The following is a 14,638-nucleotide window of genomic DNA, read 5'->3' as shown; positions in this document are numbered from 1 at the left end:
AGAAAGTGCAAATATCATCTTGGAGAGTATAAATCCTATTGCCGAAGGTCAGCCCTGTCTACCAGAGTAACCCTCCCACCTCCTGCAGCGATGATCAGCTCGTCTCACACGCGAGAAGTCTTCGGTTGGAAACAAGCGCCCCCTCTTCTCGCGCGTTTTGCACGTTCGAGTGGTTTTAATGCGGCTCCTTCGTACACGGTGCTGATCTTTTGGAAAGCAGGAGGCAAAACTGACACGTTCCCATACCGGGAGTCAAACCCGGGCCACCTGGGTGAAAACCAGGAATCCTAACCGCTAGACCATATGGGAGCACACAACCCCGCTGTTCCGGGCATCATGCAAGCAAACTACATAAATATGAGAAAACACGCAAGAGAGTTGTCACTCAGAGTGTCGAACGGTCGATGTATACTGGGGCTCAGTTGAAATGCAACGTCAGGACTTTTCCGAATTAGGTCACACGAAGAGAGCACAGCCTTTTCCGCCCTACCATGTGTGTATCGGTAACTCGCCGTGATCGTATAGTGGTCAGTACTTTGCGTTGTGGCCGCAACAACCCCGGTTCGAATCCGGGTCACGGCAGAATAGGGGCGTCTGCTTTTACTACTTGCGCGAATGAAGGCAAAAAAAAGCCAATCGATGTGAACGAACGGCGCTTTACAGAGGAGTACTGCCTGACTGGATCGTTGATGAACGACAGAGGCCACTCCGACCTCTTCTCGGTTTTCTTCAACGACTTACTAAGGATCTTCTTCACATTCGCCCATGCAGGGGAAGCCAGTTACACCAAAGCAAACGCAGGAAAGTGCATTTCAAGCAGAGACCAGGAGGGACTTGTTTACACCGAGAGTGGTCGGAGAATGGAACAATGCGCCCAGCCCTGTTGCTGGAGCCGATTCTTGATGAGATCTTGGGCTCACTGGATGCTAATCTTTCTGTTGTTCTTGCAGGTCCTGCGCTGCTTTTGAGCCGACAGAGCTCGTCCTGGTCTGTCGGCACAGCCCAATTGCAAATGATCGGCTCCGCGTACAGAAGGAACGTGCGTTTGGTACAAGAGTGCATGAAGGCACCGGAAATACATTGGGAACAAATGACCGGTCGCTCAAGACCTCTGTGAAGTACAGGAGCGTGCAACAAGAGGCTGTTTCCGCCCGGTCTCGAACCGGGGACCTTTCGCGTGTTAGGCGAACGTGATAGCCGCTACACTACGGAAACCTGCAGGGACCGCTGCTGGTGTCTCGCTTGCGTTTCGGGCTGAGAAAGGGAAGCGTCACTTTAGGCAGGGGGCGCTGGAGAGAGGAACAAAGGGCGCGATGAAACAAAATGCCAAAACCCGGGATCGAACCAGGGACCTTTAGATCTTCAGTCTAACGCTCTCCCAACTGAGCTATTTCGGCAGTGCACAGAGCCCACAGCCACCTGCTCCAGCGGCATGAGCGCACCAAGAGGAGCGGGAGAGTGTTGCAGGAACGTCACTCAGAAGGAAAGCCACCCAGCTGCGCCCTCTGAGCTCTGTCCAGCGCATCTTCCTCGCATGGACTCCTGCCTGCGACGGGCAGGAAACAATTAGCAAGAACAGAACAGCACCCCATGGGTGTCTCATGACCACACCTTAGGTTGTGACACGTGCAGGTGTGAGGGGTTGCCGGGCTACTCTGGAGCAGAGCTTGGGCGGAGGGGGGGCGGGAAAGCAGACAAAGAGGTGACACCTCAAGGTCTGCACGATCACAGCTCTCCGCCGCCCCAGGCTTCCGCTCGATAAGCTACTGGACACACCCGCCCCTCCTCACACAGACCGTGGAAAAGCCCCCGAGTGGGAGGGCTCTCTCTTCCTCCCAGGAGCTCTTGGACACGACGCACAGACAGAGCGCGGGGAGCCGCCGCCTGCAAACACGGCTCCAGGCAGGACTCCACTCCGCAGGAGCCGCAGAGCAGAGGAGATGGGGGCAGCTTAGTTCCTGTGCAGAGACCTGAGCTGTTGTTGCTGCGGACGCTGTCTTTTCTGTTCTCGGGGTAGGAGTGAATGTTGAGTTGCCCTTAGAAATGAAGCAGAGCACTTCAACGGCACGGGTGTGTGTGTGTGCGTGCGCCCTGGTGATTCTGGGAGACAGATCGAACCTGGGCTAAAAGAGAGGGGGCTTAGCCCACTTCCATTTGCTAGTTCAGAGTTGTACAACCCATTTGTATCTGCTAGGCGGCGCAGTCGTCGTGCACAAAGAACGCTTTGAAAAGCGTCAAAAGCAAGTCATTCCGAGTTGGTCGTTTGTGTTTTCCGTTCAGACGCGAAATGCTGAAATGATCTCTCGGCTCCTCGGTTGTCATTTCTGCTCCGTAAAGGAATCACAGCACGCGTCGCCTTCCAGCACGCTGGGTCGGGACACGATGCCGGGGATCGAAGGGTGTGATGTCTTCCTCGTTAGTATAGTGGCAAGTATCCCCGCCTGTCACGCGTGAGACCGGGGTTCGATTCCCCGACGGGGAGTAGAAAGCTTTTCTTTTACCTCCTTAGAGAAAGGACTGCCTTTCACTTCTCTGTTTTCTTTCACAGCGTCGTGCACCTTTTCATTGCTCTCGCTTTCAGAGCCTCCGCACGGCACACGACTCGACATCAGAAAGCACATTGAAGTGAAAGCAGGAAGCGCTGCGACATGCACTGTGCAGATCCCGCCACACTAAGAGGTGAATGGGTCTGTTCGATGCACAAAGAACGCTTTGATAAGCGTCAAAGGCAAGTCATTCCGAGTTGGTCGTTTGTGTTTTCTGTTCAGACGCGAAATGCTGAAATGATCTCTCGGCTCCTCGGTTGTCATTTCTGCTCCGTAAAGAAATCACAGCACGCGTCGGCTTCCAGCACGGTGGGTCGGGACACGATGCCGGGGGTCGGAGAGAGCGATGTCTTCCTCGTTAGTATAGTGGTGATTATCCCCACCTGTCACGCGGGAGACTGGGGTACATCAGGACGCGCATTGGAGTGAAAGCAGGATGCGCTGCGACATGCACTGTGCAGATCCCGCCACACTAAGAGGTGAGTGGGTCTGTGCGATCACAGCGCTAGGCGAATCCCCAATCCCCTTTTGTGCGTGGCGACAAAAGAAGCCGGTCTGTTTCCGCCCAGTTTCGAACCAGGGACTTTTCGCGTGGGAGGCAAACGTGATAACCACTACACTACGGAAACGGTAGCAAACCCTTCCCAGCGGCCCAGTGCTGAGCTTCGCCAATGCGATTCAGCTGCTTCCAGTGCCTTTATTGGAGTGCGCTGATGGACCGTGCTCTCTCTCCAGAGACCAGCACGCCTGTCATGGACGGAGCAGGAAAAGCGGCGCCACATTCTACAGCCCTCTCCACGCAATCGACGAAATCGGGCTACTGAAGTGGAGAAAATCGCCTCTCCAGAAAGTGCAAATATCATCTTGGAGAGTATAAATCCTATTGCCGAAGGTCAGCCCTGTCTACCAGAGTAACCCTCCCACCTCCTGCAGCGATGATCAGCTCGTCTCACACGCGAGAAGTCTTCGGTTGGAAACAAGCGCCCCCTCTTCTCGCGCGTTTTGCACGTTCGAGTGGTTTTAATGCGGCTCCTTCGTACACGGTGCTGATCTTTTGGAAAGCAGGAGGCAAAACTGACACGTTCCCATACCGGGAGTCAAACCCGGGCCACCTGGGTGAAAACCAGGAATCCTAACCGCTAGACCATATGGGAGCACACAACCCCGCTGTTCCGGGCATCATGCAAGCAAACTACATAAATATGAGAAAACACGCAAGAGAGTTGTCACTCAGAGTGTCGAACGGTCGATGTATACTGGGGCTCAGTTGAAATGCAACGTCAGGACTTTTCCGAATTAGGTCACACGAAGAGAGCACAGCCTTTTCCGCCCTACCATGTGTGTATCGGTAACTCGCCGTGATCGTATAGTGGTCAGTACTTTGCGTTGTGGCCGCAACAACCCCGGTTCGAATCCGGGTCACGGCAGAATAGGGGCGTCTGCTTTTACTACTTGCGCGAATGAAGGCAAAAAAAAGCCAATCGATGTGAACGAACGGCGCTTTACAGAGGAGTACTGCCTGACTGGATCGTTGATGAACGACAGAGGCCACTCCGACCTCTTCTCGGTTTTCTTCAACGACTTACTAAGGATCTTCTTCACATTCGCCCATGCAGGGGAAGCCAGTTACACCAAAGCAAACGCAGGAAAGTGCATTTCAAGCAGAGACCAGGAGGGACTTGTTTACACCGAGAGTGGTCGGAGAATGGAACAATGCGCCCAGCCCTGTTGCTGGAGCCGATTCTTGATGAGATCTTGGGCTCACTGGATGCTAATCTTTCTGTTGTTCTTGCAGGTCCTGCGCTGCTTTTGAGCCGACAGAGCTCGTCCTGGTCTGTCGGCACAGCCCAATTGCAAATGATCGGCTCCGCGTACAGAAGGAACGTGCGTTTGGTACAAGAGTGCATGAAGGCACCGGAAATACATTGGGAACAAATGACCGGTCGCTCAAGACCTCTGTGAAGTACAGGAGCGTGCAACAAGAGGCTGTTTCCGCCCGGTCTCGAACCGGGGACCTTTCGCGTGTTAGGCGAACGTGATAGCCGCTACACTACGGAAACCTGCAGGGACCGCTGCTGGTGTCTCGCTTGCGTTTCGGGCTGAGAAAGGGAAGCGTCACTTTAGGCAGGGGGCGCTGGAGAGAGGAACAAAGGGCGCGATGAAACAAAATGCCAAAACCCGGGATCGAACCAGGGACCTTTAGATCTTCAGTCTAACGCTCTCCCAACTGAGCTATTTCGGCAGTGCACAGAGCCCACAGCCACCTGCTCCAGCGGCATGAGCGCACCAAGAGGAGCGGGAGAGTGTTGCAGGAACGTCACTCAGAAGGAAAGCCACCCAGCTGCGCCCTCTGAGCTCTGTCCAGCGCATCTTCCTCGCATGGACTCCTGCCTGCGACGGGCAGGAAACAATTAGCAAGAACAGAACAGCACCCCATGGGTGTCTCATGACCACACCTTAGGTTGTGACACGTGCAGGTGTGAGGGGTTGCCGGGCTACTCTGGAGCAGAGCTTGGGCGGAGGGGGGGCGGGAAAGCAGACAAAGAGGTGACACCTCAAGGTCTGCACGATCACAGCTCTCCGCCGCCCCAGGCTTCCGCTCGATAAGCTACTGGACACACCCGCCCCTCCTCACACAGACCGTGGAAAAGCCCCCGAGTGGGAGGGCTCTCTCTTCCTCCCAGGAGCTCTTGGACACGACGCACAGACAGAGCGCGGGGAGCCGCCGCCTGCAAACACGGCTCCAGGCAGGACTCCACTCCGCAGGAGCCGCAGAGCAGAGGAGATGGGGGCAGCTTAGTTCCTGTGCAGAGACCTGAGCTGTTGTTGCTGCGGACGCTGTCTTTTCTGTTCTCGGGGTAGGAGTGAATGTTGAGTTGCCCTTAGAAATGAAGCAGAGCACTTCAACGGCACGGGTGTGTGTGTGTGCGTGCGCCCTGGTGATTCTGGGAGACAGATCGAACCTGGGCTAAAAGAGAGGGGGCTTAGCCCACTTCCATTTGCTAGTTCAGAGTTGTACAACCCATTTGTATCTGCTAGGCGGCGCAGTCGTCGTGCACAAAGAACGCTTTGAAAAGCGTCAAAAGCAAGTCATTCCGAGTTGGTCGTTTGTGTTTTCCGTTCAGACGCGAAATGCTGAAATGATCTCTCGGCTCCTCGGTTGTCATTTCTGCTCCGTAAAGGAATCACAGCACGCGTCGCCTTCCAGCACGCTGGGTCGGGACACGATGCCGGGGATCGAAGGGTGTGATGTCTTCCTCGTTAGTATAGTGGCAAGTATCCCCGCCTGTCACGCGTGAGACCGGGGTTCGATTCCCCGACGGGGAGTAGAAAGCTTTTCTTTTACCTCCTTAGAGAAAGGACTGCCTTTCACTTCTCTGTTTTCTTTCACAGCGTCGTGCACCTTTTCATTGCTCTCGCTTTCAGAGCCTCCGCACGGCACACGACTCGACATCAGAAAGCACATTGAAGTGAAAGCAGGAAGCGCTGCGACATGCACTGTGCAGATCCCGCCACACTAAGAGGTGAATGGGTCTGTTCGATGCACAAAGAACGCTTTGATAAGCGTCAAAGGCAAGTCATTCCGAGTTGGTCGTTTGTGTTTTCTGTTCAGACGCGAAATGCTGAAATGATCTCTCGGCTCCTCGGTTGTCATTTCTGCTCCGTAAAGAAATCACAGCACGCGTCGGCTTCCAGCACGGTGGGTCGGGACACGATGCCGGGGGTCGGAGAGAGCGATGTCTTCCTCGTTAGTATAGTGGTGATTATCCCCACCTGTCACGCGGGAGACTGGGGTACATCAGGACGCGCATTGGAGTGAAAGCAGGATGCGCTGCGACATGCACTGTGCAGATCCCGCCACACTAAGAGGTGAGTGGGTCTGTGCGATCACAGCGCTAGGCGAATCCCCAATCCCCTTTTGTGCGTGGCGACAAAAGGAGCCGGTCTGTTTCCGCCCAGTTTCGAACCAGGGACTTTTCGCGTGGGAGGCAAACGTGATAACCACTACACTACGGAAACGGTAGCAAACCCTTCCCAGCGGCCCAGTGCTGAGCTTCGCCAATGCGATTCAGCTGCTTCCAGTGCCTTTATTGGAGTGCGCTGATGGACCGTGCTCTCTCTCCAGAGACCAGCACGCCTGTCATGGACGGAGCAGGAAAAGCGGCGCCACATTCTACAGCCCTCTCCACGCAATCGACGAAATCGGGCTACTGAAGTGGAGAAAATCGCCTCTCCAGAAAGTGCAAATATCATCTTGGAGAGTATAAATCCTATTGCCGAAGGTCAGCCCTGTCTACCAGAGTAACCCTCCCACCTCCTGCAGCGATGATCAGCTCGTCTCACACGCGAGAAGTCTTCGGTTGGAAACAAGCGCCCCCTCTTCTCGCGCGTTTTGCACGTTCGAGTGGTTTTAATGCGGCTCCTTCGTACACGGTGCTGATCTTTTGGAAAGCAGGAGGCAAAACTGACACGTTCCCATACCGGGAGTCAAACCCGGGCCACCTGGGTGAAAACCAGGAATCCTAACCGCTAGACCATATGGGAGCACACAACCCCGCTGTTCCGGGCATCATGCAAGCAAACTACATAAATATGAGAAAACACGCAAGAGAGTTGTCACTCAGAGTGTCGAACGGTCGATGTATACTGGGGCTCAGTTGAAATGCAACGTCAGGACTTTTCCGAATTAGGTCACACGAAGAGAGCACAGCCTTTTCCGCCCTACCATGTGTGTATCGGTAACTCGCCGTGATCGTATAGTGGTCAGTACTTTGCGTTGTGGCCGCAACAACCCCGGTTCGAATCCGGGTCACGGCAGAATAGGGGCGTCTGCTTTTACTACTTGCGCGAATGAAGGCAAAAAAAAGCCAATCGATGTGAACGAACGGCGCTTTACAGAGGAGTACTGCCTGACTGGATCGTTGATGAACGACAGAGGCCACTCCGACCTCTTCTCGGTTTTCTTCAACGACTTACTAAGGATCTTCTTCACATTCGCCCATGCAGGGGAAGCCAGTTACACCAAAGCAAACGCAGGAAAGTGCATTTCAAGCAGAGACCAGGAGGGACTTGTTTACACCGAGAGTGGTCGGAGAATGGAACAATGCGCCCAGCCCTGTTGCTGGAGCCGATTCTTGATGAGATCTTGGGCTCACTGGATGCTAATCTTTCTGTTGTTCTTGCAGGTCCTGCGCTGCTTTTGAGCCGACAGAGCTCGTCCTGGTCTGTCGGCACAGCCCAATTGCAAATGATCGGCTCCGCGTACAGAAGGAACGTGCGTTTGGTACAAGAGTGCATGAAGGCACCGGAAATACATTGGGAACAAATGACCGGTCGCTCAAGACCTCTGTGAAGTACAGGAGCGTGCAACAAGAGGCTGTTTCCGCCCGGTCTCGAACCGGGGACCTTTCGCGTGTTAGGCGAACGTGATAGCCGCTACACTACGGAAACCTGCAGGGACCGCTGCTGGTGTCTCGCTTGCGTTTCGGGCTGAGAAAGGGAAGCGTCACTTTAGGCAGGGGGCGCTGGAGAGAGGAACAAAGGGCGCGATGAAACAAAATGCCGAAACCCGGGACCTTTAGATCTTCAGTCTAACGCTCTCCCAACTGAGCTATTTCGGCAGTGCACAGAGCCCACAGCCACCTGCTCCAGCGGCATGAGCGCACCAAGAGGAGCGGGAGAGTGTTGCAGGAACGTCACTCAGAAGGAAAGCCACCCAGCTGCGCCCTCTGAGCTCTGTCCAGCGCATCTTCCTCGCATGGACTCCTGCCTGCGACGGGCAGGAAACAATTAGCAAGAACAGAACAGCACCCCATGGGTGTCTCATGACCACACCTTAGGTTGTGACACGTGCAGGTGTGAGGGGTTGCCGGGCTACTCTGGAGCAGAGCTTGGGCGGAGGGGGGGCGGGAAAGCAGACAAAGAGGTGACACCTCAAGGTCTGCACGATCACAGCTCTCCGCCGCCCCAGGCTTCCGCTCGATAAGCTACTGGACACACCCGCCCCTCCTCACACAGACCGTGGAAAAGCACCCGAGTGGGAGGGCTCTCTCTTCCTCCCAGGAGCTCTTGGACACGACGCACAGACAGAGCGCGGGGAGCCGCCGCCTGCAAACACGGCTCCAGGCAGGACTCCACTCCGCAGGAGCCGCAGAGCAGAGGAGATGGGGGCAGCTTAGTTCCTGTGCAGAGACCTGAGCTGTTGTTGCTGCGGACGCTGTCTTTTCTGTTCTCGGGGTAGGAGTGAATGTTGAGTTGCCCTTAGAAATGAAGCAGAGCACTTCAACGGCACGGGTGTGTGTGTGTGCGTGCGCCCTGGTGATTCTGGGAGACAGATCGAACCTGGGCTAAAAGAGAGGGGGCTTAGCCCTCTTCCATTTGCTAGTTCAGAGTTGTACAACCCATTTGTATCTGCTAGGCGGCGCAGTCGTCGTGCACAAAGAACGCTTTGAAAAGCGTCAAAAGCAAGTCATTCCGAGTTGGTCGTTTGTGTTTTCCGTTCAGACGCGAAATGCTGAAATGATCTCTCGGCTCCTCGGTTGTCATTTCTGCTCCGTAAAGGAATCACAGCACGCGTCGCCTTCCAGCACGCTGGGTCGGGACACGATGCCGGGGATCGAAGGGTGTGATGTCTTCCTCGTTAGTATAGTGGCAAGTATCCCCGCCTGTCACGCGGGAGACCGGGGTTCGATTCCCCGACGGGGAGTAGAAAGCTTTTCTTTTACCTCCTTAGAGAAAGGACTGCCTTTCACTTCTCTGTTTTCTTTCACAGCGTCGTGCACCTTTTCATTGCTCTCGCTTTCAGAGCCTCCGCACGGCACACGACTCGACATCAGAAAGCACATTGAAGTGAAAGCAGGAAGCGCTGCGACATGCACTGTGCAGATCCCGCCACACTAAGAGGTGAATGGGTCTGTTCGATGCACAAAGAACGCTTTGATAAGCGTCAAAGGCAAGTCATTCCGAGTTGGTCGTTTGTGTTTTCTGTTCAGACGCGAAATGCTGAAATGATCTCTCGGCTCCTCGGTTGTCATTTCTGCTCCGTAAAGAAATCACAGCACGCGTCGGCTTCCAGCACGGTGGGTCGGGACACGATGCCGGGGGTCGGAGAGAGCGATGTCTTCCTCGTTAGTATAGTGGTGATTATCCCCACCTGTCACGCGGGAGACTGGGGTACATCAGGACGCGCATTGGAGTGAAAGCAGGATGCGCTGCGACATGCACTGTGCAGATCCCGCCACACTAAGAGGTGAGTGGGTCTGTGCGATCACAGCGCTAGGCGAATCCCCAATCCCCTTTTGTGCGTGGCGACAAAAGAAGCCGGTCTGTTTCCGCCCAGTTTCGAACCAGGGACTTTTCGCGTGGGAGGCAAACGTGATAACCACTACACTACGGAAACGGTAGCAAACCCTTCCCAGCGGCCCAGTGCTGAGCTTCGCCAATGCGATTCAGCTGCTTCCAGTGCCTTTATTGGAGTGTGCTGATGGACCGTGCTCTCTCTCCAGAGACCAGCACGCCTGTCATGGACGGAGCAGGAAAAGCGGCGCCACATTCTACAGCCCTCTCCACGCAATCGACGAAATCGGGCTACTGAAGTGGAGAAAATCGCCTCTCCAGAAAGTGCAAATATCATCTTGGAGAGTATAAATCCTATTGCCGAAGGTCAGCCCTGTCTACCAGAGTAACCCTCCCACCTCCTGCAGCGATGATCAGCTCGTCTCACACGCGAGAAGTCTTCGGTTGGAAACAAGCGCCCCCTCTTCTCGCGCGTTTTGCACGTTCGAGTGGTTTTAATGCGGCTCCTTCGTACACGGTGCTGATCTTTTGGAAAGCAGGAGGCAAAACTGACACGTTCCCATACCGGGAGTCAAACCCGGGCCGCCTGGGTGAAAACCAGGAATCCTAACCGCTAGACCATATGGGAGCACACAACCCCGCTGTTCCGGGCATCATGCAAGCAAACTACATAAATATGAGAAAACACGCAAGAGAGTTGTCACTCAGAGTGTCGAAGGGTCGATGTATACTGGGGCTCAGTTGAAATGCAACGTCAGGACTTTTCCGAATTAGGTCACACGAAGAGAGCACAGCCTTTTCCGCCCTACCATGTGTGTATCGGTAACTCGCCGTGATCGTATAGTGGTCAGTACTTTGCGTTGTGGCCGCAACAACCCCGGTTCGAATCCGGGTCACGGCAGAATAGGGGCGTCTACTTTTACTACTTGCGCGAATGAAGGCAAAAGAAAGCCAATCGATGTGAACGAACGGCGCTTTACAGAGGAGTACTGCCTGACTGGATCGTTGATGAACGACAGAGGCCACTCCGACCTCTTCTCGGTTTTCTTCAACGACTTACTAAGGATCTTCTTCACATTCGCCCATGCAGGGGAAGCCAGTTACACCAAAGCAAACGCAGGAAAGTGCATTTCAAGCAGAGACCAGGAGGGACTTGTTTACACCGAGAGTGGTCGGAGAATGGAACAATGCGCCCAGCCCTGTTGCTGGAGCCGATTCTTGATGAGATCTTGGGCTCACTGGATGCTAATCTTTCTGTTGTTCTTGCAGGTCCTGCGCTGCTTTTGAGCCGACAGAGCTCGTCCTGGTCTGTCGGCACAGCCCAATTGCAAATGATCGGCTCCGCGTACAGAAGGAACGTGCGTTTGGTACAAGAGTGCATGAAGGCACCGGAAATACATTGGGAACAAATGACCGGTCGCTCAAGACCTCTGTGAAGTACAGGAGCGTGCAACAAGAGGCTGTTTCCGCCCGGTCTCGAACCGGGGACCTTTCGCGTGTTAGGCGAACGTGATAGCCGCTACACTACGGAAACCTGCAGGGATTGCTGCTGGTGTCTCGCTTGCGTTTCGGGCTGAGAAAGGGAAGCGTCACTTTAGGCAGGGGGCGCTGGAGAGAGGAACAAAGGGCGCGATGAAACAAAATGCCAAAACCCGGGATCGAACCAGGGACCTTTAGATCTTCAGTCTAACGCTCTCCCAACTGAGCTATTTCGGCAGTGCACAGAGCCCACAGCCACCTGCTCCAGCCTTCCTGTGTTGCGGCATGAGCGCACCAAGAGGTGCGGGAGAGTGTTGCAGGAACGTCACTCAGAAGGAAAGCCACCCAGCTGCGCCCTCTGAGCTCTGTCCAGCGCATCTTCCTCGCATTGACTCCTGCCTGCGATGGGCAGGAAACAATTAGCAAGAACAGAACAGCACCCCATGGGTGTCTCATGACCACACCTTAGGTTGTGACACGTGCAGGTGTGAGGGGTTGCCGGGCTACTCTGGAGCAGAGCTTGGGCGGAGGGGGGGCGGGAAAGCAGACAAAGAGGTGACACCTCAAGGTCTGCACGATCACAGCTCTCCGCCGCCCCAGGCTTCCGCTCGATAAGCTACTGGACACACCCGCCCCTCCTCACACAGACCGTGGAAAAGCCCCCGAGTGGGAGGGCTCTCTCTTCCTCCCAGGAGCTCTTGGACACGACGCACAGACAGAGCGCGGGGAGCCGCCGCCTGCAAACACGGCTCCAGGCAGGACTCCACTCCGCAGGAGCCGCAGAGCAGAGGAGATGGGGGCAGCTTAGTTCCTGTGCAGAGACCTGAGCTGTTGTTGCTGCGGACGCTGTCTTTTCTGTTCTCGGGGTAGGAGTGAATGTTGAGTTGCCCTTAGAAATGAAGCAGAGCACTTCAACGGCACGGGTGTGTGTGTGTGCGTGCGCCCTGGTGATTCTGGGAGACAGATCGAACCTGGGCTAAAAGAGAGGGGGCTTAGCCCACTTCCATTTGCTAGTTCAGAGTTGTACAACCCATTTGTATCTGCTAGGCGGCGCAGTCGTCGTGCACAAAGAACGCTTTGAAAAGCGTCAAAAGCAAGTCATTCCGAGTTGGTCGTTTGTGTTTTCCGTTCAGACGCGAAATGCTGAAATGATCTCTCGGCTCCTCGGTTGTCATTTCTGCTCCGTAAAGGAATCACAGCACGCGTCGCCTTCCAGCACGCTGGGTCGGGACACGATGCCGGGGATCGAAGGGTGTGATGTCTTCCTCGTTAGTATAGTGGCAAGTATCCCCGCCTGTCACGCGTGAGACCGGGGTTCGATTCCCCGACGGGGAGTAGAAAGCTTTTCTTTTACCTCCTTAGAGAAAGGACTGCCTTTCACTTCTCTGTTTTCTTTCACAGCGTCGTGCACCTTTTCATTGCTCTCGCTTTCAGAGCCTCCGCACGGCACACGACTCGACATCAGAAAGCACATTGAAGTGAAAGCAGGAAGCGCTGCGACATGCACTGTGCAGATCCCGCCACACTAAGAGGTGAATGGGTCTGTTCGATGCACAAAGAACGCTTTGATAAGCGTCAAAGGCAAGTCATTCCGAGTTGGTCGTTTGTGTTTTCTGTTCAGACGCGAAATGCTGAAATGATCTCTCGGCTCCTCGGTTGTCATTTCTGCTCCGTAAAGAAATCACAGCACGCGTCGGCTTCCAGCACGGTGGGTCGGGACACGATGCCGGGGGTCGGAGAGAGCGATGTCTTCCTCGTTAGTATAGTGGTGATTATCCCCACCTGTCACGCGGGAGACTGGGGTACATCAGGACGCGCATTGGAGTGAAAGCAGGATGCGCTGCGACATGCACTGTGCAGATCCCGCCACACTAAGAGGTGAGTGGGTCTGTGCGATCACAGCGCTAGGCGAATCCCCAATCCCCTTTTGTGCGTGGCGACAAAAGGAGCCGGTCTGTTTCCGCCCAGTTTCGAACCAGGGACTTTTCGCGTGGGAGGCAAACGTGATAACCACTACACTACGGAAACGATAGCAAACCCTTCCCAGCGGCCCAGTGCTGAGCTTCGCCAATGCGATTCAGCTGCTTCCAGTGCCTTTATTGGAGTGCGCTGATGGACCGTGCTCTCTCTCCAGAGACCAGCACGCCTGTCATGGACGGAGCAGGAAAAGCGGCGCCACATTCTACAGCCCTCTCCACGCAATCGACGAAATCGGGCTACTGAAGTGGAGAAAATCGCCTCTCCAGAAAGTGCAAATATCATCTTGGAGAGTATAAATCCTATTGCCGAAGGTCAGCCCTGTCTACCAGAGTAACCCTCCCACCTCCTGCAGCGATGATCAGCTCGTCTCACACGCGAGAAGTCTTCGGTTGGAAACAAGCGCCCCCTCTTCTCGCGCGTTTTGCACGTTCGAGTGGTTTTAATGCGGCTCCTTCGTACACGGTGCTGATCTTTTGGAAAGCAGGAGGCAAAACTGACACGTTCCCATACCGGGAGTCAAACCCGGGCCGCCTGGGTGAAAACCAGGAATCCTAACCGCTAGACCATATGGGAGCACACAACCCCGCTGTTCCGGGCATCATGCAAGCAAACTACATAAATATGAGAAAACACGCAAGAGAGTTGTCACTCAGAGTGTCGAACGGTCGATGTATACTGGGGCTCAGTTGAAATGCAACGTCAGGACTTTTCCGAATTAGGTCACACGAAGAGAGCACAGCCTTTTCCGCCCTACCATGTGTGTATCGGTAACTCGCCGTGATCGTATAGTGGTCAGTACTTTGCGTTGTGGCCGCAACAACCCCGGTTCGAATCCGGGTCACGGCAGAATAGGGGCGTCTGCTTTTACTACTTGCGCGAATGAAGGCAAAAAAAAGCCAATCGATGTGAACGAACGGCGCTTTACAGAGGAGTACTGCCTGACTGGATCGTTGATGAACGACAGAGGCCACTCCGACCTCTTCTCGGTTTTCTTCAACGACTTACTAAGGATCTTCTTCACATTCGCCCATGCAGGGGAAGCCAGTTACACCAAAGCAAACGCAGGAAAGTGCATTTCAAGCAGAGACCAGGAGGGACTTGTTTACACCGAGAGTGGTCGGAGAATGGAACAATGCGCCCAGCCCTGTTGCTGGAGCCGATTCTTGATGAGATCTTGGGCTCACTGGATGCTAATCTTTCTGTTGTTCTTGCAGGTCCTGCGCTGCTTTTGAGCCGACAGAGCTCGTCCTGGTCTGTCGGCACAGCCCAATTGCAAATGATCGGCTCCGCGTACAGAAGGAACGTGCGTTTGGTACAAGAGTGCATGAAGGCACCGG

General features: G+C 54.6%; 7 non-coding genes across 7 annotated transcripts; all 7 read right to left on the bottom strand.

The window, feature by feature from the left end:
* Nucleotides 1-237: 237 nt before the first annotated feature.
* trnae-uuc (transfer RNA glutamic acid (anticodon UUC)) lies at nucleotides 238-309 on the bottom strand. Its single transcript has one exon. It is a non-coding gene; the product is annotated as a tRNA-Glu (tRNA).
* Nucleotides 310-3,102: 2,793 nt separating this feature from the next.
* On the bottom strand, nucleotides 3,103-3,175 carry trnag-ccc (transfer RNA glycine (anticodon CCC)). The gene has a single exon. It is a non-coding gene; the product is annotated as a tRNA-Gly (tRNA).
* A 453-nt stretch (nucleotides 3,176-3,628) lies between these two features.
* trnae-uuc (transfer RNA glutamic acid (anticodon UUC)) lies at nucleotides 3,629-3,700 on the bottom strand. Its single transcript has one exon. It is a non-coding gene; the product is annotated as a tRNA-Glu (tRNA).
* Nucleotides 3,701-6,493: 2,793 nt separating this feature from the next.
* trnag-ccc (transfer RNA glycine (anticodon CCC)) lies at nucleotides 6,494-6,566 on the bottom strand. Its single transcript has one exon. It is a non-coding gene; the product is annotated as a tRNA-Gly (tRNA).
* A 453-nt stretch (nucleotides 6,567-7,019) lies between these two features.
* On the bottom strand, nucleotides 7,020-7,091 carry trnae-uuc (transfer RNA glutamic acid (anticodon UUC)). The gene has a single exon. It is a non-coding gene; the product is annotated as a tRNA-Glu (tRNA).
* A 2,781-nt stretch (nucleotides 7,092-9,872) lies between these two features.
* On the bottom strand, nucleotides 9,873-9,945 carry trnag-ccc (transfer RNA glycine (anticodon CCC)). The gene has a single exon. It is a non-coding gene; the product is annotated as a tRNA-Gly (tRNA).
* Nucleotides 9,946-13,276: 3,331 nt separating this feature from the next.
* On the bottom strand, nucleotides 13,277-13,349 carry trnag-ccc (transfer RNA glycine (anticodon CCC)). The gene has a single exon. It is a non-coding gene; the product is annotated as a tRNA-Gly (tRNA).
* Between the last annotated feature and the right edge of the window lie 1,289 nt (nucleotides 13,350-14,638).

This window comes from Atractosteus spatula (assembly GCF_055471065.1).
Source record: "Atractosteus spatula isolate fAtrSpa1 chromosome 10 unlocalized genomic scaffold, fAtrSpa1.hap1 SUPER_10_unloc_8, whole genome shotgun sequence".
Classification (NCBI taxonomy): domain Eukaryota; kingdom Metazoa; phylum Chordata; class Actinopteri; order Semionotiformes; family Lepisosteidae; genus Atractosteus; species Atractosteus spatula.
This window is presented reverse-complemented; position numbering and strand designations above follow the sequence as displayed.